The sequence below is a fragment of the Octodon degus genome, unplaced genomic scaffold (assembly GCF_000260255.1).
Source record: "Octodon degus isolate 3935 unplaced genomic scaffold, OctDeg1.0 scaffold00024, whole genome shotgun sequence".
NCBI classification, from domain to species: domain Eukaryota; kingdom Metazoa; phylum Chordata; class Mammalia; order Rodentia; family Octodontidae; genus Octodon; species Octodon degus.
Window position 1 is genome coordinate 11,610,054 of NW_004524600.1, and position 22,668 is coordinate 11,632,721.

Consider the following 22,668-nt stretch of genomic DNA (forward strand, 5'->3'; position numbering starts at 1 on the left):
GTGGGGGAGGGGAAGGGGCAGGAAGGCAGACAAGGAAAACTTCAAAGTATTGCAGAAGAAGATGTCAGGAGCTGGTATCCATAATGTTATACAACCGTCACCATCTTCAGAAGCCTTTCATCTTAAAACTGAAACTGCATCTGTTAAACAGCTGCCCACTTTAAATGCCAACTACCATTCTGCTTTGTGTTTAGACTATTCTAGTTATATAAGTTGAACCATCTAGTGCTATATTTATCTTTTTGTGACTTATTTCACTTTGTATAATGAGTTCAATGTTTATCGGTGTTAAAGCATGTATCGTAATTCTTTCCTCTTTAAGGCTGAATAAATAATCATAACTCCATTATATATCTCTCTCCCATATCTTGCTCATTCATTTATTCAGCAGTGATTCGCAAGTCAATTTTAAATGAGTTATCACCCCAATAATAAGTTAAATTCATGTAAAACAATATGTATGTATGTAAACACCTAGAAAAACCGAAAGGAAAAATATGGAAATATTCAATATATGAGATATTAAAATGAATCATGAAGTCTTAATAATGAAACTATCTGATATTGGTACATGAGTTGAAAGATCAGAAGACAATAAGAATAGACACAAATATATCAGAAATTTCTTATATTCTAAAATGGCATCCATTATCAATAATGATTAATACATAAATTAAGGGGATAATTGACTGTCCATTTGAAGATAAAATAGGACTTATAACACATAGAGTATTTGAGGATTAACCTTCAATTAGATGAAATATTTAAGAGAAAAATATATGAATAAGTATGAGTTGTAGAAGAAAATATAGGTGAATGTCTTGACAACTTTGGCGTGGAGAAGGGCGTTATCTGACTAAAACTTCAGAAGCCACAAGTAAAGAAGAGAAATGACATGAGATTTTTTTTTTAAAATCCTTATGTATGGCAAATACACTCTAAACAAAGTAAATGACAAACTGGAAAAAATTACAAATCCTATCAATGATAAATACTCTCCTCCTGAAAAGATAAAAAACTCCTAAAGAATTAAGATTAGGAATAACTCGATAGGAAAATGATAAAAGCATATGAACAGACATTTCACAATGAAAATCTATATAGTCAAGCGGAACACAAAATAATAAAATAAATACACATTAAAGCTACATTCTTCTACAGGAAGGGGGAGAGAGTCCAGCCCCATTGGAAAGGAATCTGGCAACATTTCCTACAACACACATTCAGTGATCCCAGGACACTGCAGTGCCAATCCTGGCATCATTCCTGCACTTAAGCTGGTGCTCACAGCAGCGACGGTGGGCACAGGCCCTCCCGAGGCAGAGCTCAGATCAGCCCCAAGATGCCATGGTGCATTTACACAGCAGAGAGCTGGGCAGCCGCAAAAATAGTAATGAGGGTGTTGTACGTACCGACAGAAAGAGAGGTCTAGGTCATGCTGCTCAGAAAACAACATGCAAAACAGTGTGCACAGCAGTACGCGGCCTCTCCTGTAACAGTGTAATAGTGATGGGGTGAGAATGCCCGAATCCCCACGGTCCCCCTGATCCCATGACTCCACTGATCCCCAAGGGTCCTCCTTCCTGGCTTCCTCCACAGCCTGGACCCCAGCTGTGTGAGCTGCTGTGCACTTTGGCCTGCCTGTACTGGGCTGAATCCACCTCATTAAAAGCCATCATGCTCTTACACATCTGAGATAAATAAAAAGAAAACAGGGCCAGGTAGATAGCTCTGCAGCGGAAGCACCTGCCTGGCAAACGCAAGATCTGAGTTCAATCCCTGATATCCAAAAACAAATAAATAAAAAGAAAACAAAATAAAACTCCAGTGTAACCATGCCTGCATTGGCTATGCATATTTCCTTTGTTTCAACAATGCTGTCTTTGAATGAAACGAGGTAAAATTCACCCTTCTTGTCTTCGCTCTGCTGTCTTGTCAGCTCCTACTGGGTCCCCCAAAACCCCATAGAAACAAGAGCTCCAGATGTTGAGGCTCACACCAGGCAGCCATTACTGGGCACTTCTTCCTTATATCCTTGCCTTATTCCAGAAACTGCTTTAAAAAGCTGGCAGGCATCGATTTCTACCTTTTAATGTAAATGGAACCTGAGGCTCAGAGAATTAAGTAAATTCCTAATATCTGTATCCCAGAGCCTGGCATGGTGGTGCAGGCCTATAATCCCACCCCATGGGAGGTTGAGCTAGAAGGATTTCCGTGAGTTCAAGACCACTCTGGTCTACATAAGCAAGTTCAAGGCCAGCCTATGCAACATAGTGAGAAACATTGCCCCCCCCAAAAAAAGACTGTCCAGATAGCTCAGTGGATTAAAGTGCCTGCTTAGGCAGACTCAAGGACGGGGGTTCGATTCCTGGCATGACATGCCGGCCCCACACCTGGGGCATGCTGAAATGGAGACTGAGACTGGGTGTGGTGGCACACGCCTATAATCCCAGCACTTGGGAGGCTGAAAACAGGAGGATCACTACAAGTCCGTTATATGTAGTGAGACCCTGTAGACCCTGTCCTAAATACACTAAAAAAAAAAAAAAAAAAAATCCATATCCCAGGTATCATAAGTAGCAAAATACAAATGCACTATCTCCATTTCCTCCTGGAGCAAGAGAGACTTCTGGGTCTCACGCGTCTCACATTCATGCGCAGCAATTGCTGCAGACATCAGTCCGGTAAGCTAGTGATAATGGCTAACAGATTTACTCCTGGCTTAGCCTAGTAGCAAAGGGTGCTTGAGCACTTACTGTATGCCGAGCACCGACACTGATTTTCCTTATGCAACAATCTGGTCTTCGCTGTGTGATTAGGAAGTGCGCCTTATCATGAACACCATTTGCCAGTGGAGACTTTTGGGCTCGGGGAGCTGAACGTTCACAGGTGACACTCAGGAAATGACTGTGCAGGTGAGGCCGGGCAGCACACTGTCGCGTCTGGGTGTTTTCCTGTCACAGCATCCTGCATCCCTCATTCCAGCCACCGAAGGCACCTGCAGCTGGAGAGCAGAGCCTCGCAAAGCGCAGCTTTGAGCGCAAGGGATGACTCTGCACTAGTGACCTTATAGCCTCCGGCTAGGACAGCAATTTTGATGGATGAAGGAGTCACTTTAGCACTTTTCCACATGTTCCAAATACATACGCTTTCTCTGCTCCTCAGCTAGTCTTGGTTTCCCAGCAATCAGGTCTAAGCTGAGTTCTTACAGTAAATCAAATAATACCTTAGGTTTCTTAGGTTTCAAGGGATTTGCATATTCTTGAAGAAATGATAGCCATTATCGAAAAAGGTTTCATCTCCACAGTACCTGGTCAGTAGCGGCTTCTGGGCCAGCTCTTCACCTTTCCAGCCCCATTTCTACAGACCCTGACTTTGTAAATGTCCAGGTTAGGTGTGATGCAGAAATTACTTCAGGAAAGTGTTTTCTCGAAAACCTTACAGGAAACTATGAGTCCATAGAATGCTCTCCACTGTCTCAAAGCTGAAGAGACTTAAACCCTTTGGGAAGAATCATCTATTGGAGCAGCACCACACATGAATTTCTTTGAGCTAGAACTCAACTATATTTTTCCTGAAAAAAGAAAAAGGAGGTGATGAGGTGTCTCCGTTGCTATCTCATTGCTTGGAGAAAATATCCAACACTCACAAATTAATGTAAGAAAGGTTTATTTTGGCTCACAGTTTGTTGAGGTTTTAGACCTGGGGTGGATCGCCAACCTGTGGTCAACTTGTAATGCCCAGCTGCACTGAACTAATGTGCTGCTGGGTGTGGGAGGCCCACCTGAGGATCACTGCCAGCAGCACAAGAGGCAGAACTGGAGAAACTATTGAGAGGCTGTTACGGAGGCTGTTCGGAGAAGCTGGTGGAGCTGGTGGAAGCTGCTGGTTCTCTTGAGCTATTCTGCTGGAGGACCTTATCATTCTGGCTTTCCTGATGAAGTTGGCTGTTACCATAGGAGGAGCTTGGGACCTTATTGCGGACCTTCGGTTCACTTTGGGAGAGCTCTCTGGTCCTCACCTTGAGCATCGCCTCCTGGCTCCAGAGGGGAAGATGGTGCACTGCTCAGTGTGCTGGAGGAGCTGTCACATTGACTTTCCTGATGGGAAGTTGGCTCCTCATCATTGGAGAAGCTTGCGACCTCACTGTAGCTGAGGATGACGATGGTACCTTTTGAGGGAGCTCCAGTTCTTTCTTTGAGCATCACTTTCTGGCTCCAGTGCAGGTCCCTCAGTCTACTAGTAGAGATCATTCATGCCACTGGCACAGACTTTGTAGCTTCTACCACTGGTTTTTGGGCCTTCCCACTGCAGGCCTGTGAAACAGGACTGCATGAGACATTGTCATGAGCTCTAGGCCTCCAGGTGGACTTATAGGAGCATGGTTACAAGCTCTAGGTCTTCAGCTGGCCTCATGCAGGACATTAGTATGGGATCCAGTCTCTCAGCTAGATTCTTTGGTCTTTAGTGTGTGGACAGATTTCTTGTACTCTGTGTTTGTATATGATTTTTTGGGGTAAATAATCCCATAAGATATGTGTCCTATATTGTATTGTTTCCCTTGCAAAACCCCAAACCACAACAAGCCCATAGTCAGTTGGTTCCAAAGCAGAATGGCACAGGAGAGGGGTATGGAGGAGGAGATAGAGGTGATGGAATGGGAACAGGAATCAGAGAGAGGGATCAGGAGAGGAGGAGGAGGGGGAGGGTCACAGACCCTGCCAGGTCATGACCTCAGTGACCTCGCTCCTCCATCCAGGCCTTATTTTCCCAAATCTCACTTAGTCACAACTCCTCCCTAATGTACTGCTGAGTGTCACACCCCCACGATCCAGTGAGCTCACTGAAGCCCCACCTATGAGCACATGAGTCTTACGCTGGAAATAGCAAAGACGCTGTCCCACCTTACTCATAAGCAGGAAGAGTCTGTCTTCCTCCAGATCCCTGCCACTTCTTCTGAGGCACTTCTGCTTTTCCTTTTGTGGTCTGGCTCTTCCTATAAAGTGCTCAGAGCTTTGTGTCTTGGTATTTCTTTACCCTTCCTCCCCAACAAATTGCACCCATCAGGAGACTCTTGCTTCATGGACCTGAGTCACACCTACCTGGAAGCCAGCCTGTGAAACAGCTGGGTGAGTTCCTGCTGACTGCAGACTGTCTGCAGATGTGACCTCTCAGCTTTCCAGGTGGGCTTGCCTTCCAGACCCAAATCCCTTAGCTGAAACAACCATTCTGACCAACCTGGGAACTTGCAGCACTGGAGCCATCAGTTAAGAAGAGACTTTAGATTAAGGGACCACTGGGCACTGTTCCAGTTCTCAGTGTCCATCTGTCTATATAAATAACTCTAGGCTGGGGTCATAAGGAATACTTACTGGACATTTTTTTCTGCTTAAGGCAGGTGGGGAAGAGACAGGGAGGCGGCACCGGAGTGTCCATCCTTCTAGGAACAGTTATGATAGTTTGCCAAGCTTTCCAGAATCGGATCCCTGTTGTCCCTACAGCTTCACACTTTCACTCTGGACATCATGTCCACCCACCTTCAGTGGCCCTCTCCCCCTCTCTTCCACTTCATATTTGGACAAGTTATTTGTCACAGTCAGCGGCCTCTGCATGGCAGGCCCCTCCCTCAGAGCAAGGGACACGTTGTTCACATAACAGTGTCTCCGCAGTGTCTGCCACTTAGTTGACACCAGATATTTGTGGTGACAGGAAGGAAGAAAGGAGGGGCGAGGACAGCAGGGAGGGAGGAAGGGACTTTTTCTGCTAGCTTTAGGACCTGATCCTCGCTCTGCGTTTTTCTCTTCTTCATGCATCCCTTGGCTTGGTTTCGTGTCACGGGTAGTGGGGAGGGTGCATGTGACCCCAGGCCTATAAATAAGTGCGATTTAATGTGCTCGTGCTTCGACAGACACTGACGAGGACACCGGCCCCCGGAGAGTCCCAGGATCCGGGATGTGAAACCGCTGCTGCTCCCCTCTGCAGTTGGCGCTTGGTGCGGTGGCTGAGGGCCCCGGCTGCGAGCTGGGCTTTCTTCCAGGACCTCAGTTGCCTCCGAGTGTGGACACGTGGTCTGTGGCAGAGTGGCGGGCAGGGCTCCTGCGACTGCAGACGCCTTGTTTCCGTGTCCCCAAGCAGACATGGTACTCGCGCTCCGCTGTAAACCCGGCTACCGGTCCGTCCCATCCACTCTTCTTGGTTAACCAGAGTCGCTCCGTAATGCTTTGCTCAGAGAGAATTAAATAAGGAGGAATTCAGAGCCAAGATGAAGATTTGGAGCTGGGAGTAGGTGATCCTTCACCCTCGGTGACAGTAACGTCTTCCCTCTCTTCCAGATGTTGGAAGCTCTGCTCTTAAATCACCCTGGCATTTTTATTCAATGCTTGGAGGCACATACGATTATTAATTCCATAGAAGAGGAAACCAAAACCTCAGGTTAAGGCCCCACCCAAGTTGCCACACGTAGTGGCAGATCTTGAACTCAGACTTGAGTCTTTCAGACTCCAAAGCCCTGTTCAATTCACTCCAACACTACCTCATGAGGAACTGTAGCCACAGCCTAGAGTAATCGGGTTCCTTCTTCCCCAAAACACTAAATTTAATAAATAATAAGATGCGCTTCAGAAAGTCTCTGAGATGGGGGTACTACAGCCCGGCATATTTATTTAATAAACACCTTGCTTTTTGGTGAGCTTGACTGACTCCGTAGCGTCTCTTGCTCCCAAACAAGAAGGGCGTGGCCACACCTGTCCGGCCGCACCTGCCGGGCCCCACCTGCCCGGCCCCACCTGCCCAGCCCCACCTGCTCCATCACACTTTACTGCCACAACCTTTGGCAGCCTGGCTGAGCAGCTCTGGAGCGAAGAGCGCAGCCTACACAACCGCAGGCGCCGCTGCAAGGGCAGATCCGGGCCGTAAGACCTTTCCCTCTCCACAGGTGGGGAAGCGGACTGTCTGTCCACTCGCTGGAAATTCCCCTTCTGTTTCCCTGGTGGGGGGTGGGGCTGACCTGAGCCTTCAGGTTAACACAGTGTGAAAGAGGAACTATGACACGGGACAACAGAACAGGACACGTTGCTGATGAGCTTATTGGATCGGCACACCTTCATGCGCACACCAGAGACAGAGACAAGACTTTGAACCCAGGGCTGAGTTGTTACAAGGACAGGTGAGATGCTAATTATGTACTCTCAGAGCGAAACGCGTGGACACGCAGCACTGGGAAGTGCAGCAGGACTGCGCTCGCCCCAGAGTCGGGGTGTGGGCTGCGAGGCCTCCGAGGACGCATTCCCAGCCCCCAGATTTCCTCTCGCCCAGAACTGATCAGCCAGAGAATCTGCATTTGACAGGACTACAGTGTTTTCTTTTCAAAAATAAAAGTATCTCACACTATGATAAAAATCTGCAGAACGATTGAAATGTGAACCCAAAGTAAAAACGAAAAATAATATAATACTCCCAATTCTCAAAGAAAAGTTTGTGGCTGTACATTCGTCATTCTCTTTTTAAGAAATTCATGAATATGCAATAATTGTACATTTTTATTTGGTACAGTGTGATACTTTAGTACATGAACAGTATGCGCTGATAAAAATCAGGTAATTAACATTTCCATCTCCCTATCATAATTTGTTTTATATTTAAAAATATTTTATTATTATATGTTACAATACATAATAATGATATTCATCTTGGCTGATTAGTCCATACATATGTAGTCCAGGCCGGGGAGATGGCTCAGTAGAATAAGCGCTTGCCTGGCAAGCGCAGGGTCCTGAGTTCAATTCCTGGTACGGCAAAAAAATTAATTAATTAATTAATTAAATAAATAAAAATATATGCAATTCAGGCTGATCTTGAACTCACTATGTCTTTCTTTTTTTTCTTTTTTTTTTTTTTTTTTTTGGTGGTGGTGGTGGTACCAAGGATCGAACTCAGGACCTTGTGCTTGCCAGGCAAACACTTATTTCACTGAGCTATCTCCTCCACTGATCTTGAACTCACTATGTCACCCAAGCTGGCTTTGAATTTATAGTGATTCTCCTGCTTCAGCCTCCCGAGTGGTGGGATTACAGGAGTATGCTACCACACCAAGCTAACACAGAGTTTAAAAGTGTTTTTAGGGACTATAGAGTAACAGTGTTTGAAGATCAATACTGAAAGAGGATGATGCCAAGTTAATCCACAGGATTGGACTAAGGGGCAGAGAGAGAAGGAAGAGCGTGGATGGAGCAGATCGGGGAGCAGTGTGAGGGACCAGGCAGCCACTCACTAAGGAGAAGAAATTTCTCGAGCAGCACCAGCACATGCCATAGACCAGAGCAGGAGGGGCCTCACATATTTGGACCTGCCTGTCACGCAGCATAAACACAGAGCCACGGTGAGAAATCCGACGTGGGAGGAGGGAAGCCCTTCAGTTAAAAAGCCACCCAGCCTGTCAGCAATGGCATCTCCCTGGCTTCCCTTTCAGGAGTCCGTCTCCCATCCATGTCCTGTCAAATGGCCTTGAGTCCGGGGCCCTTGGGACTGAACCGGGCCTCACTCCCGTTACCTGTGAGAAGCGGCACAAATGACACATCCCAGCCTTTGTTCAGTGAGCTGTAAAAGGAGAATAGTGGTAACTTCATAGAACTGTATTAAAAATTAAATAAGAATTACCCACCTGAAGCATTTCTCACAATTGGTGCTATTATTTCTAGCACTTATATCCAGCCCTGTCTTTTTCCTGCTAACATCCTTGAACTGTTCACTTCAGTGTTTAGCATCAAAACTTGCTCAGGTTATTGGAAGCCTTCCCCATACCTGAGTCTTAGTGACACCGTCCACCCATCTTAGCCTCCAGAATTAAATGAAAGAAATAAAGTACAAGGACCATAAGCAAGTGACACCGCAGGGTTGATGCTGCACTGAAGGACCCGCTGGCCTCTGGGAGCCCTGGGAGAGCCAGGAAGCCCAGCCCGAATGCGGCTCTTCCCCGATCACTCCTTACTCTGTCTCCATGCTCTCTGCACTCCCAGCCCTGAAGCCCTGGGGTTGCCAAATATTTGAAAAACTGATTTAAAAATGGTGCAGAAAAGAGGCAACATCTCCTTTTCTGAAATGAGAGGTCTTTCTCGAGGAATAGTCAGTACCATGAAATGGAGAGGGAAGTAAACTGGTGTTGTGAAATGTGTGGTTAGCGTTGCCTCAATGACAATGTCTTTTGGACTGCTACCTTTTTTATTTTATAATAGTATTTAAGGAAATTTTTTTCCAGGTGGAGATGGGACAGTTTGGAGAGGCAGCTGTTAGCACTGAGCTCATCCTGTCTTTCTGTACTATCTCCAGGGTCCTCTCTCCTGGCAGCAGAGGCCAACCACTGTCTCAGAGATGGCTAAAAGGCCTGCAGTTGGGTATTTGTAACGTCTGATTCTGATTTTAGGGGCTGGGAGTGGAGTGTGTGCACGCACATACGCCCACATGCGTATTATTCATCTGTCTGTGTCTCTGTAGGAAGGGATCAAAGGAGGAAGGTGAGCGAAACTCATTGTATTTCTTCCATGGCCCACAGAGAATGACCAAAAATATGGAGAAGTAAGGGAAACATTTCTGATACAGTTTAGGAGTTTTAATCTATGCCACGTAACTAGTTAAACCGGACAGATGAAGAGAAATGCGATACCCAGGAAGGTTCCCATATGTCTAGTTCGGCAACTCGGTCAATAGCCATTGCATTCCCTGAGGCAGGAGTTAGGCTCAAGCTTCCTCACTCTTGTACCTGAGGTCCTGAGATGGTGGAGAGCAGAGGGATGTGGCCCAAGGGGCAGGAGAGAGCAGAGCTGGAGGAGAGAGAGGAGCTGCCCAGGTAGAACAGGCAGTGGTGAAAAAGAACAGACAGACCCTTAGGAAATTGCATCATATAAAGATAAGAAACCACAAAAGAACCGACTGAGGGTTAGCATGAAAACCTGAGAGACTATTATTTGAATAACTAATGGGAGAATGGTTTTGTAAAGGAGGACATGGTTGACTGAGTCAAATAGTAAAGAGGTCATAAAGAGGATTCATTCGGTCAGACAGTCAGTCCAAAGATTCATTCATTCAACAAAATACTGAAGGTATAATATGTGCTAAAGACTGGGCTGGGTGTTGGGGACTGAGGTAAATAGGAAATTGTCTTGTTCTGAGCAAATTTAGTTTATTGAATAAGACAGAAGAGAAAACAGGCAGTTATAGTACAGAATACAGTTAGTAAATATGTGTGTTTGGGGCTGACAGAGTGTGGCTGGGACTTTGGGACAGTCATTTACGTGAGATGAGGAGGATGGAGGCAGCTCTGGGTTAACTCTGTACACATGCACATGGTATGGGGAAGGGGTTATCTTAAAGATAGAAAGGTACAACCAACTTGGGCTTATTCAGGAAAGGGAGGGAATGGAGCTCAGAGATAAAAAAGAATTAACATGGTGTAAGCTTCCTTGGTGGGGAAGTTAGGACAGGGAAAGATGGAGTAGTGGCTTTGGGAGGAGGAAGAGGAGCCCAAAGTACAGGTGGACAAATCAGCTTTGGAGTAGGAGGTTGTCTGTCTCAGAGATGATTACCAAGAAGAGCATGGATGGGTAGATGGAAGGGTAAATGGATGGACGGATGCATGCATGCATGCATGCATAGATGCATGGATGCATGGATAGATGGGTGGATAGGTGGGTGGATGTATGGATGGATGGATGGATGGATGGATGGATGGATGGATGGATGGCTGGATGGGTGGATGGGTGGATGGCTGGATGGGTGGGTGGATGGATGGATGGATGCATGGATAGATGGTTAGATGGATGCATGGATGGATGGATGGATGGATGGATGGATGGATGGATGGATAGATGGGTGGATAGGTGGGTGGATGTATGGATAGATGGATGGGTGGATGGAGGCTGGATGGGTGGATGGCTGGATGGGTGGGTGGATGGATGGATGGGTGGGTGGATGGATGGATGGATGGCTGGATGGGTGGGTGGGTGGATGGATGGATGGATGGGTGGATGGCTGGATGGGTGGGTGGATGGGTGGATGGATGCATGGATAGATGGGTAGATGGATGCATGGATGGATGGATGGGTGGATAGATGGGTGGATAGGTGGGTCGATGCATGGATGGATGGATGGGTGGATGGATGGGTGGATGGATGGATGGATGGATGGATGGATGGATGGATGGATGGATGGGTGGATGGATGGATGGATGCATGGATAGATGGGTAGATGGATGCATGGATGGATGGATGGATGGATGGATGGATGGATGGATGGATGGATGGATAGATGGGTGGATAGGTGGGTGGATGCATGGATGGATGGATGGGTGGATGGCTGGATGGGTGGGTGGGTGGATGGATGCATGGATGCATGGATAGATGGGTAGATGGATGCATGGATGGATGGATGCATGGATAGGTGGGTGGATGGATGGATGGATGAATGGATGGGTGGATGGGTGGATAGGTAGATGGGTGGATGGATATGAATATAAACTTTCCAAACAGAATGGTAGATTTCGAAGTCCTAGAAATAATCAGTTAGTAAACAGAATTATTAGTTTCATATTTCCCTCCATTCATACAAAAAATACAGTGAGTAAAAGGATTCCTTTGAATGAGCAACCTCAAAGGCCTTTCAAAGAATCTGGTGAACTTAGCTGGAAATACTTTGATCAGCAGGCAGATGCATGGGAACTGGGTGATGAGGTTATGCTGGGAAGTATCTGATGGCCTGGGCCACGGGGCTACAGGGTAGAGGGGCTTTCTCAGAGCGGCAGCCATGAGCACAGCGAGCTGTGAAAGGTCACCCGGGCCGAGGAAACAGTACATCCTTTTCCTCCCCACAGGTTTCCTCTGTAACACCAGCGCCCAGCCCTCTGCCCTGGCTGTTTCATCGAAACTCATCCTTGAAGGTCACCAATGACATCTTTATTGTTAATTCAAATGGCCTTTCTTCTACCATGCTCTTGTCAGCCCCCACAGTCTGTTGTTTATCAAAGGCATTTCGGGGACAGTTGGTACCATTGACCTCTTCTCGAAACCGACCCTTTCCCCTGGATTCCATGACACTGCACAACTGTTATTTCCCTCTGCCCTGTGAGGCAAGGGTAATTCCTGGAGGGTGGAAAAGTCATGCTGACAGCACAAGGCAGGAAGGGATGGACCGCTAGGAGCCTTGCCCAGCTCTGACAAAGGCCAAGGGAGTGGCAAAGCTGACATCTGTCCTGCTGCACTCCACTCACAGCTCGGTGCTTTTCTTGCAATCCTGGAAATGTGCCAGCCACACTCTTGCCTCTGCTCTTTCCTCCGGCTGTGTGCTCTTCCCTCTGGTACCCTCAGAGCTCAGTCTTTCTGTTCTATATCACATGTTTATTATGTTGTTGCTGTTATTATTTTTCTTTTTAAGACAGGCTTTCACTATGTAGTTCAGGATGGCCTTGACTTCACAGTAATCCTCCTGCCTCAGCCTCTCAAGTGCTGGGATTACAAGTGTGTGTCACAACGCCAAGTCTACTTTGTTATTTTTGAGAATATCCAATTCTTCCCTAAAAGATGAGCTTAACAGGACAGATGAAACTTCTCAGATATATGAAATGTACATGATCATGACAGAAACATCTAATGTTACAGGCAGAATCATCAAGAGTTTGTCTCTGTAAAGAAAGGCATAGAAGGAGCAAGTGTTGAGATAGGGATCATGTCCCCTTCAGGCGACACCTAGGTAACCCCAGACTAGTCACCCATGGGTGCTCTGTCTAGGGGAACCAGAAACAACTCAGAGCTACCCAACAATACCTGATCCACTGCTTTCAGCCAGAGCTTGTGTGTGTGTGTGTGTGTGTGTGTGTGTGTGTGTGCACATGTGCGCAGATAGCAACAACACACAACCCAGGATTCCTGTAGGGGTCTTCTACATGTTTACTCATGGTCTTAAATGTTAATCTGCATCATCTCTTGCTTCTTGTTCCTCCTCATGTGCTTCAGGTTGGGTTGGGCATGAGTATGATTGGACATCCTGATTCGCTCAGTACACTTCTCTGTGGTCCATAAGAGAACAGGACACCTGGTGCTGCACCCAGAGCTCTATATCGCATGAGGGTCATTTCCCACTACAGCCTCCTTGAAGTCTTCGCTCAAACATCACTTTCTCAGCAAGAGTTTTGCTGAATACCTATTTTAATTCACAACCCACCACCACTGCTAGCCAGTGTCTCCCCCCCCCCACTTTTTTTGCCTTAGCAGATATCATTTCCCAACATGTGCAGCACAGTCCTGTTCATTAGGTCCATTGCTCACTGTCGGCTTCTCCTTTAAGAACAGAGGCATCGTGGGTATTATTGATCCATTCTGTTCAGTGACAGCCACACTCCTAGGACAGTTCCTGGCACGTTGGAGGCACTCCAATGTTTGCTGTCAGATGTCAATATCAGCAGCCCGAGCCAGGGACATGGCACAAGCACTGGGGAGTGCACCGTTTATAGAAACATGAAAATCAGTGTCAGTGCCACGTTGAGCAAACAACAGCAGTGAAAAGTTGAAAGTACAAAGGCACAGGCAAGGGCTGCAGGAGTGAAGCAGAACTTTAGGAGGGAAGCCGCAGAGAAAGAAACTCTAATAGGATATATCGAGAAAGGTTGGGAAAAAATTAGGATGTGTTATGTATACATTTTGACTGCCCAAAATGATTATAATCATAAAAGAATTTTATGTATTTGGTATAGGATCTCACTATGCAGCTTGGACTCATAGTGATCCTCCTGTTTTAGCCTCCCCAGTGCTGGGATTACAGGCATGTATCACCATGCCCAGTCTCAGTGGCCCGCTCAGCATGTCCAGGGCGGGATGGGCATGACATGTGGTGCCAGGGATCTAGCCCCAGTCCCTGCACTTGTCTAACCAGTTGCTTAGTCCACTGAGCTATCTCCACAGCCAAATATAATTATTATGTATTGCAAATATGCACTACTAAAAATTTTAAAATATAGCATCTGTCTGGGGAAATATCAAATGGAGAATTAGCTCTCGTATCTGATGTCTATGGGACTATTAGAAGAAACAGATTTTGAACTTGGTGCTATTGGGTAATATGATTTAAAAGGTATCACCGTCCCAGTACTTGGGAGGCTGAGGAATGAAAAGCACACATTCTAGGGACTTTATGACTTAGTGAAACTCTGTCTCAAAGTAAAAACTTTTTGTAAAGATTTTTTAGTGTGAAGATTTCATCTCCAGGACTGAATAAACTAAAAATTAATTTAGTATTATAAATTCTGCCACTCATAGGGACGGCACAAAGAATTAAATGAAACAAAAAGAAGGTAAGGTAATAGAAGATCATTGGAGCCCAGGCCCCATCAATGACAGCAAGTCCTTCTTGATCTCAAACAGGAGTTGACATATAGGAAACGCAGGCCCAACACCACCACATCTTACAGTTCAAGAATGTTCAGAAAACCAAAGTCCTCTTTCTTCCCATTTCCCAATTGGAAAACATTGCATCCACCACACTGCCCTGTTGCCCACAGCAGTACAAAATCCATGATGTTGGCCGCCAGTCCATTCCACCTGTGCTCCGCTCCAGGGCCACCCACAGCCAGCCTCCCTTCCTGTAACCCAGTGACTCTGCTGTCTATGTATAGGTCTGCCTTTCCTTTTAGCCACCTTCGCTGTCAGAGTCGGTTCGGGCTACTGTGACAAATCATAACAGACATGGAAACTTAAAACAACAATCTTCCCTCACAATTCTGGAGGACAGGAAGTCCACGAACAATGTGCCAGCAGGCCCAGGGCCTAATGAGGTCCTATTTGCTGGTCTCACTCTTTCCCCCTATGGTGGAGGGAGGGGTACAGCTAGCTCTTTTATAAGAATATTAATCCCATTAGTGGAGCTGCATCCCTATGTCACTTCCCAAAGTCACCACTGATCAATACCATTAGTTTGGCTATTGTTCCAAATATCAATTTGGGGGTAGAACACGAACATATAGGCCATCACATGACCCTTCTGGTAACCCCCTTACACAGTCCACTGCTGCCTGTAGGTTGATCTTTTATGGAACAGCACCCACTCTATCTCCTCTGTCCAGTACTTCAGTCTTGAAAGACACACAGGTAAGACTACATTGTAACAGTCCCTCCAACAGCTCCAGTCCCAGGGAATGCATCTTATCATTTGACCTTTAGATGAGATCATGTGTTGTCTATGACAAGAGATCCGTTTCCTGTGAACATACAATGTTCCCCCAGCGAGTTGTAAGATCCTCAAGTCTCAACGTTCAAAATGAGAACATTCCCAAACCTTGGTGTTAGAAAGACAGGATTTCAATTTGTTCCACTGCTAACATAACTTTTTGAGATAGGGACCAGATTTCTCTCAGCAGCATCTTATTTGTAAGATATAAATAACACTTCTACAGAGATACTGGAGGTTTGAATGAAATGAATAAAAACAGGCAGAAGTGTGCCTGGCACATTGAGTCTCAATGATATTGATAAAGATATTGATCATAAAGTTTCAAGTAGAAATACTGGGTTTTATTCATCTGGAAACTCTTACTTCTTTTAATCCCCTGCTCCTGGTACAACTTTTCACCCAACACAATGTTCACAATAAATAGTAGTTGGTTTGGGTGTTGTAGTTGCCATAAAAGCATTTTATGTCTGGATTTGATGCTTGGAAATCTCTAGTGGAGACTTAAAGAGTACACATTTTTCTGATGATTCAGTAAGAATCTTGCCCATAAACAGGACAGTAAGATAAACAAAACTTTCAGGATTTCCTTCATTCCCATAATTAGTTCATCTGAAGCAAAGGCTCTCACGTGAAGGCAAGGGACAAGCTCTGTCCAGACATTTGCAACAATGTCACAACAGCAGGATGTTATTTTCACCCAGTAGGCAGAGGCCAGGGGTGTTACTAACTATCCTACAATGCAAAAGGCAGTGTTACCCTCCCTAAAAAAGAATCATTCAGACCAAGATGTCTTTGAATGTCAATAGTGAGAAATCCTAATCTAAGAACCTCAATGCCGGAGACAATCGCCATTGCTAAAATCTCACATTTTAGAGCTCTTGGCTAAGCCCAAGTCTTTAGGCAAAGGAGGGGGCAAGTGGCCGAAAGAGGAGGAGGGGGTGGAGAGAGAAGCATGGAGGGGAAGGCCCAGAGCCTGCTGCGGAAAAGTCCATGTCCCTGGTAGACCCCTCCACCTCCATGCACCATTTGTACTTCTGTCCCGGGAGCGTCTTCCTAGAGCCTTCCGTGTGCACCTGGACTCAGTTGTTCCTTTAAACAATTTCACTGATTTCTTCACCCAATTAAACTTGAGAACTTCTGTGAATGACCTCTGTGACGAGTAGTTGACAAAACATGTTTTCAATTCAAGCTGACAATTACCTGACGGTAAGACTGACTTCAAGAACAGAGCCTGGACTTCATCAGCTCATTCTCACGGCTGCCCGGAGACGACTGCTTCGAGAAAGTCAGGTATCTGCCTCGCTTTCACACATCGAGGCTGTGAAGAAATGTGGTTCTGGCGCTGGCTTCCTCTCTCGGAAATTTCCCACATCGGCGCTTGGTTATTTTCTTTAGAGTTAAATGTAATCTAGTTGGATGTGAATTTTTTTTCGTGTGTTTTCTTTTACTTTCTGTTTTAATTTCTTTCCCTCCCACGTTTCCTGTAGCTCACTCTCTTTCTTTTCTCTCTCCCTTTGTTGCTTCTTGCCCTACCTTATTCCTTTCTTCCATGAAATGTGAAGAAAAGTTGTGTCTCATCTACTTTCCTCTGGTTCTACTCAGACGCCAGACTATATAAATAAATAAATAAAATCTTTCTTTTATGACATCACACTGCCACCCTGTGGTAAGGCTGAGCTACTCAGTGAGTCAGAGAAATGCACAGTTCAGAATTACGGAAACAACAAACAACTCAAACCCCAGACTAAAATTTGGGTCTCGGTTAACTGTAGCTTGTTCCGTAGTTGAAGTTCCAGCAATCAGATCTACCTTTCTCCTTTCCCAGCGCCTGTGATTAGGAAGTATATGTTTTTCCTTGAGACAGGGTCTCCCTATGTAATATAGGCTGGCCTCAAACTCCAACTCAGCAATCCTCCTGCCTCAGTCTCACAAATGGTGGGATTATAGGCATGTGCCACCATGCCTGGCTCAAGCAGGAGCTGTGCTTTATTCTCAAACTGAGTGTTGAAAAATCAGAGCACAGAACAGAGCTTTGATATCGATCTAGGGCACATAGGTCCCTCAAAGCAGCTTCTCAGGTTTTACATATTCAGAGTTATTCTCTCTCACATCATATTCTCCAAGCCTACTGTAGTAACAGAGAGAAGCTGCCCAGTTAAATGTGAGGCTTAGTGTTATGGTTTGTGTATAGGTGTCCCCCCAAAGCCTCGTGCAGTCACCGGATGGTTCCTGGAGTTTGTGATACTGCACCTGCCCTGGAGCAGGTAATTGGCATTGCAATGTAAGGGAGAGAGAGGCCAGCTAGCTGCAGGGGGTGCCACCACTCCCTCTGCTCTCCGCTCTTTGCCGCTGCCGTGTGTTACTTTGCCTTGGAGCCAACTGAGTATGGACTGAAGCCTCCAGGAGCTATGAGCTAACTAAACCTTTCCTTCCTTCATTTTGACTGGCGGGTATTTGTCCCAGCAATGAGAGAAGAGTAATTGAGACACTGATGTAACCAAAAGTAAAATACCTTGTGAAAGATACAAAAACAAAGACAGAGTGATATTTTTAAATTTTAAAAATATTTGTGCTTGTAGGGCTCATGCCCTGATTAGTTTTGTGCATGCCAGGCAAGGGCTCCACCACTGAGCAGAAACACCAGCTGCTAGAGCACTGAGCTAGCTCAGTAGAATAAGCACATGCCTGGCAAGCTCAGGGTCCTGAGTTCAATCCCTGGTACTGCAAAAAAATAAAATAAAAGTAAAATAATATTTGCTCAAGGAAACAACACAAATGCTTGTTCCTTTCTTGTAGTGGAGGAGTTTTCTCCAAAACAAGAAGCTGCGAGTTCTCTGAATTCTGTATCCTGCTGATGCTGGGAGCGCAAAGTGAGCAGACCCCGAATATCATTTGTTCATCCATTTCCATCCACTGCACACCTCACCCACTGTGCACGCGCACACACACCTGCACCCGTGCACACACGCATGCATGCGTGCATGGCAGAGTGAAGCGCCCCATGCCCTGGCCCCTCAACAAAACCCCACGATCTGCTCCCACTTCGTGCCCCACTTTGGAGCCTTGGCCAAGCTCCACCTTCTATCTAGTCTAAGAAAGGCACCTCCTTTCTTCACACACACACACACACACACACACACACACACACGAACACAGTCTCTACCTTGGAGCCGTGATCTTCTTCTTTAAAATGCAGACCTGATCAAATTAGCACCCTACCGGAGTGCCAAGCCAGTCCAGTGCCCGGGGTGTGCTGAGAAGCCATTGAGACTAGGCATGGTGGTGCGGCTATAATCCCAGCTCTTGGGATGCTGAACACAGGTGGATCACTACAAGTCTGATCTATGTAGTGAGACTCTGTAGACCGTGTAGACCCTGTACTAAAATGGGGGGGGGAGCACCCTTAATGTCCTTTGCTGGCCTCCTTTGTCCTTTGGCTAAGGTGCAGAACCCCAGGCCAAGGCCCCACCTGCCTCCGATTGCCATGTCTGTATTTGCCTGCCTCGGCTTCTTCTCCTGAGGTCTGCCCCACTTCTGTCGACTCCCTGGTGCCCTTTTGCAGGGAGCCTCCATCTAATCATTACTTCTTTAATCTCTTCCCCATGTGTCAAGAGGCATGGGCTGTGCACTTCAACTGCTATTTATTTAACCCATGGGGTTAAATAACACTCAGCTTACTGTTGACTGCGACTGGGAGTGACAGCGAGGAAAGAGGACGGCCCTGAGCCTAGCCAGCCACCGGCGTGACTCGTTGGTGGCATCCGCCACAATTAGAATCCAGTGGCTCCAGCAGGCAAATCCAGGGACCCTCTGGGGTGTGAGGGGCAGAGACAGGGACACAGCCTGTGTGGGTGCAGGGGCTTCACTTTGCATCTGCTCTGCGTTCTCTTTGGCTGGGAGCCCTAACTGTCACAATCCTGACTGTGTGGTTTTAAAACATACACTGCGTGAAGGATTCAGGCATCACTCAAAGCCCAAAAGGGAAAGAAAACTGATGCCCAGCAAGAGGGTTCTGTGATCTTGAGACACAAAGAAACATGAACAGGGTTGTGTAACGCACGAGGTGGGGGGCTGAGGTCCCATAGTGATCTGCTGCAGTCCTGATTCCCCAGTGAGACAGCTTCCCATCCTGTCCCATCCCCTGTCACCCCTGAGTTTCGCCTGGGGAGCTCCCCGAAGGCGGACATCTGCCCCCCCCCCACCAGAGCAGTGCAACACTCCCAGCCCTGAGCTGTCCACGGCCCACCCCTGTGCACTACCGGTGACCCGGTCATTCCTGTCCTCATACACTAGAGATAAACAACCAGTCGGTTCACATCCCAGGGCCCAAAGACTTACCTTTATGGTTACTAGAAAGGTAGTGTGCTCTGGAAGGGAAGGGGCATGGGTCCAAGGGACAGGAAAGATAAGACTGGCTGGGTTGTAACATCCTGGCCTACCAGAGTAAGTGAAGGACCAGAGGCAAGGGCTTGAGAAGAGGCTGAGGGCTGCAGAAAAAGCAGAAAAGTTTTGTGACTGTCAGACCACTGCAGCACTGCAGAGGGAAGGAAAACAGCCCCTGGCCATGCAGGGGGCTGGTACACGCCAGGTGACTCTGAGCCCTCTACCAGCTGAGGGTCATTCAAGGGCACCCTGCATGGTGGACGGAGGCAGCCGATGCATTTTCAGCTGTCGTCCTTGCTCCTCGTCCCCAAGGCCTGGGATGTTTGACCACCGGCTAGCACAAAGCTGAGTCAGAGCCGCCACTTCCTGTGTGCATCTTGCCAATCACATGGTTTTCACGATCACCACAGGCTAATGACTGCCCCGCTGAACTCTCACCCAGGGACTCCTGGCTCCTGGCTCTGTAACAGCAGATGCTCCTTGAGTGGCCTCGTGACTGTAGGCCCGGCTCTTCCATTTAGTAGGCAAAGAAACAGAAAAAGGAACTGTCACAGTCAGTGTCAGCCACGCCCTAGAAAGACCCCCCTGCAAGCCCCTGGCCAGCACTGCAGACCTTATGCTTCAGGAGAGTCCCCTGCATGTCCCAAACCGATGAGGGGGTATCAGCGCTAAACTGTTTTGCACACAGCATAATTTGTGTTTGGCACCTGCCGCCCTCCTGGGTTCTGAGCAGAGGCTGCAGCATGGTCCCCACCAGAGAGCACCCTGGGTACCCCCTCTCCATGTGTGCAGTCACCACCCGCAGCTGGAGGAATCACTGCATCTCGTGGGACCACACGGGGCAGGACTGTCCCGCAGGTGCCAGTTTCCCGGACTTGGCTCCGTGTGTCCTCCCCACTGCTCATTTTGCTGTGTCCTCTCCCCATGACAATCAGGGCCACGCACACATACAGCTCAGGTGGTTCCTGTGAGTCATCCTGGTAAATGGCAAACCCAGGTGCACTGGGTCATCAAGGACGCGTACCTCTGAGCAGTCACTTCATCCGTCCATGCCTTGGTTTCCTTCTCTGCAGAGAAAGAATAATGTGCCCCCAATTCATAGAGCCATTGTGAAGGCTAAATTAGTTAATACATGTAAAGAACTTAGTGCAGGGCCTGGCTCCTTGTAAACACCCAATGAATACACGTTGTCACACATAAATGCTCAGGAGCGCATAGTAGGGTAACCCTGACCCAGGGAGACATCCTGAACTCCGTGACCTTTAGGTTTTACAATGGCAGTTACACTTTTGTCATCTGTTCCTCGGGAGTCTACATGTTGATACATTCACCTAGGTAGATGTGGTGATGCACACCTGCACTTAGGAGGCTGAGGCAGGAGGAACACCATGAGTTCAAGGCCGTAACTACATAGTGAGTTCAAAGTCATCTTGAACTACATAGTGAGATCCTATCTCTATGTATGTATGTATGTATGTATGTATGTATGTATGTATTGGTGATACTGGGGATTGCACTCAGTCTCTAAAACAATACATTCACTCGTCTGAGATAATTTATTTAGAAAGCTATGTAGTAATTTATCTAAAGGAAAAAAATGACTAGAAGTTCCTTAGTCAGTTTGCTTTCCTAAACATATGCCATATTCAGCCTCTTCGAATATAACATGGGGCGTTATATGGCCTATGACCTACCACACGTTTATACTGCAAGGCACTGCACTGTTGACTGCTTGGGGGACTGGTCCCTGACAGGCTGTGCACATGCAGCGCAGCCCACAGCTCGCCTGTCACGTGTTTGTGAAAGCCAATTTGCAAAGCTCTGTAATGGCACGGTGCTGCCAAGAAAACACATTTTATCTTGTGTCCGTGTTTGTGTTTGGTGTTACCATGGAGCTGAACTTGGGCCTCACACGTTAGGCAAGGGCCCCACCCCTGTGCTCCGCCCCGGGCCCCACTTGGCAGTTTAGACAGTACCCGTCGTTGGTCATAGAAGCCACCTGGCAGCTTCCTCTAGACTGTAAGAAGTTCTAGGAGGATTTCTGGTTCTTTGCTTAGACAAGTAATGAGAAGAAAGGAGAGAGAAGGGAGGGTGAGAAAGAGAGACACACAGAGAGTCAGAGAGAGACAGAGAGAGAGTGCCTATTTATGAAGTCCCTCTTGTTGGTTGCACCCTGTGTCCCTGCTCACGAAGGCGGGGTCCTTAGCAGCGCAGGAGGACTAGGGCAATGGGTTCACTGCGGAGCCCTGCCGTTTCCCTTGTGACCAGCAGGGGGAGCCCATTGAAAGGCGAGGAGCTGTCTATACCCATGGACGTTGACTACCCAACTTCTGGTACTGAGTAACTGCTGAAACCTTGACCGCCTGAATGCCCCTCAAGGCTCTACCCACACTCCTTCTGGCTCCCTGTGCTGTCACCCGCCGGCCCCAAGCCCAGCTCCCTGTCCCGCCCACTCAGCGGTCTGTTCTCCAGACCCTCCGCAGCGCACACTTCTGGCACCACATCCCATGGTCTGGGCTCCGATGCTGATCTCCGACCTATCGCACCCCTTTATTTCTCTCCTCACAGCCGATATTCCCTTGCCTGCTATCGCTCTTCCTCACCAGTGTCAGCCCCAGGAGGGGAGGCGTTTTGCTCACTTTCGCATTTGATTTTCAACACAGCTGATGAGAAATCCAGTGGAGAAATAAATTTATCTTCGAAAATGATCCTGGAGTCATTGTATGTCTGAATGGAAAAGAAAAAACTTGATATCTACCTTGCAAAGATCAATTTGAGAAAAGACCATAGACCTAAACAGGACTAGGGCAATGGGTCCTGAAGAAATATGAGGAAATATATTTGCAGGAAAGGATTTCTTGGGCCAGAGAGATAGCTCAGCATCATAAGCACCTGCCTGGCAAGCACAAGGTCCTGAGTTTGATCCTCAGTACAGAAAAAAGAAAAAAAAAATTTCTTAGGATGCCATAAAAGAAAAACTGGTTTTCATCAAAATTAAAAACTTTTCATCAAAACGAATAGGTTTGTCACAGACTAAGATAAAATTATCTATATACATAGGTTATGTGTCAAAAGATC

General features: G+C 47.0%; 1 long non-coding RNA gene across 1 annotated transcript; it reads right to left on the reverse strand.

Moving 5' to 3' along the window:
- Positions 1-7,588: 7,588 nt before the first annotated feature.
- On the reverse strand, positions 7,589-18,793 carry LOC111815981. The gene is made up of 3 exons (XR_002820544.1): positions 18,677-18,793; positions 8,549-8,595; positions 7,589-7,784 (listed from the first exon to the last, which is right to left on the reverse strand). It is a non-coding gene; the product is annotated as an uncharacterized LOC111815981 (long non-coding RNA).
- Between the last annotated feature and the right edge of the window lie 3,875 nt (positions 18,794-22,668).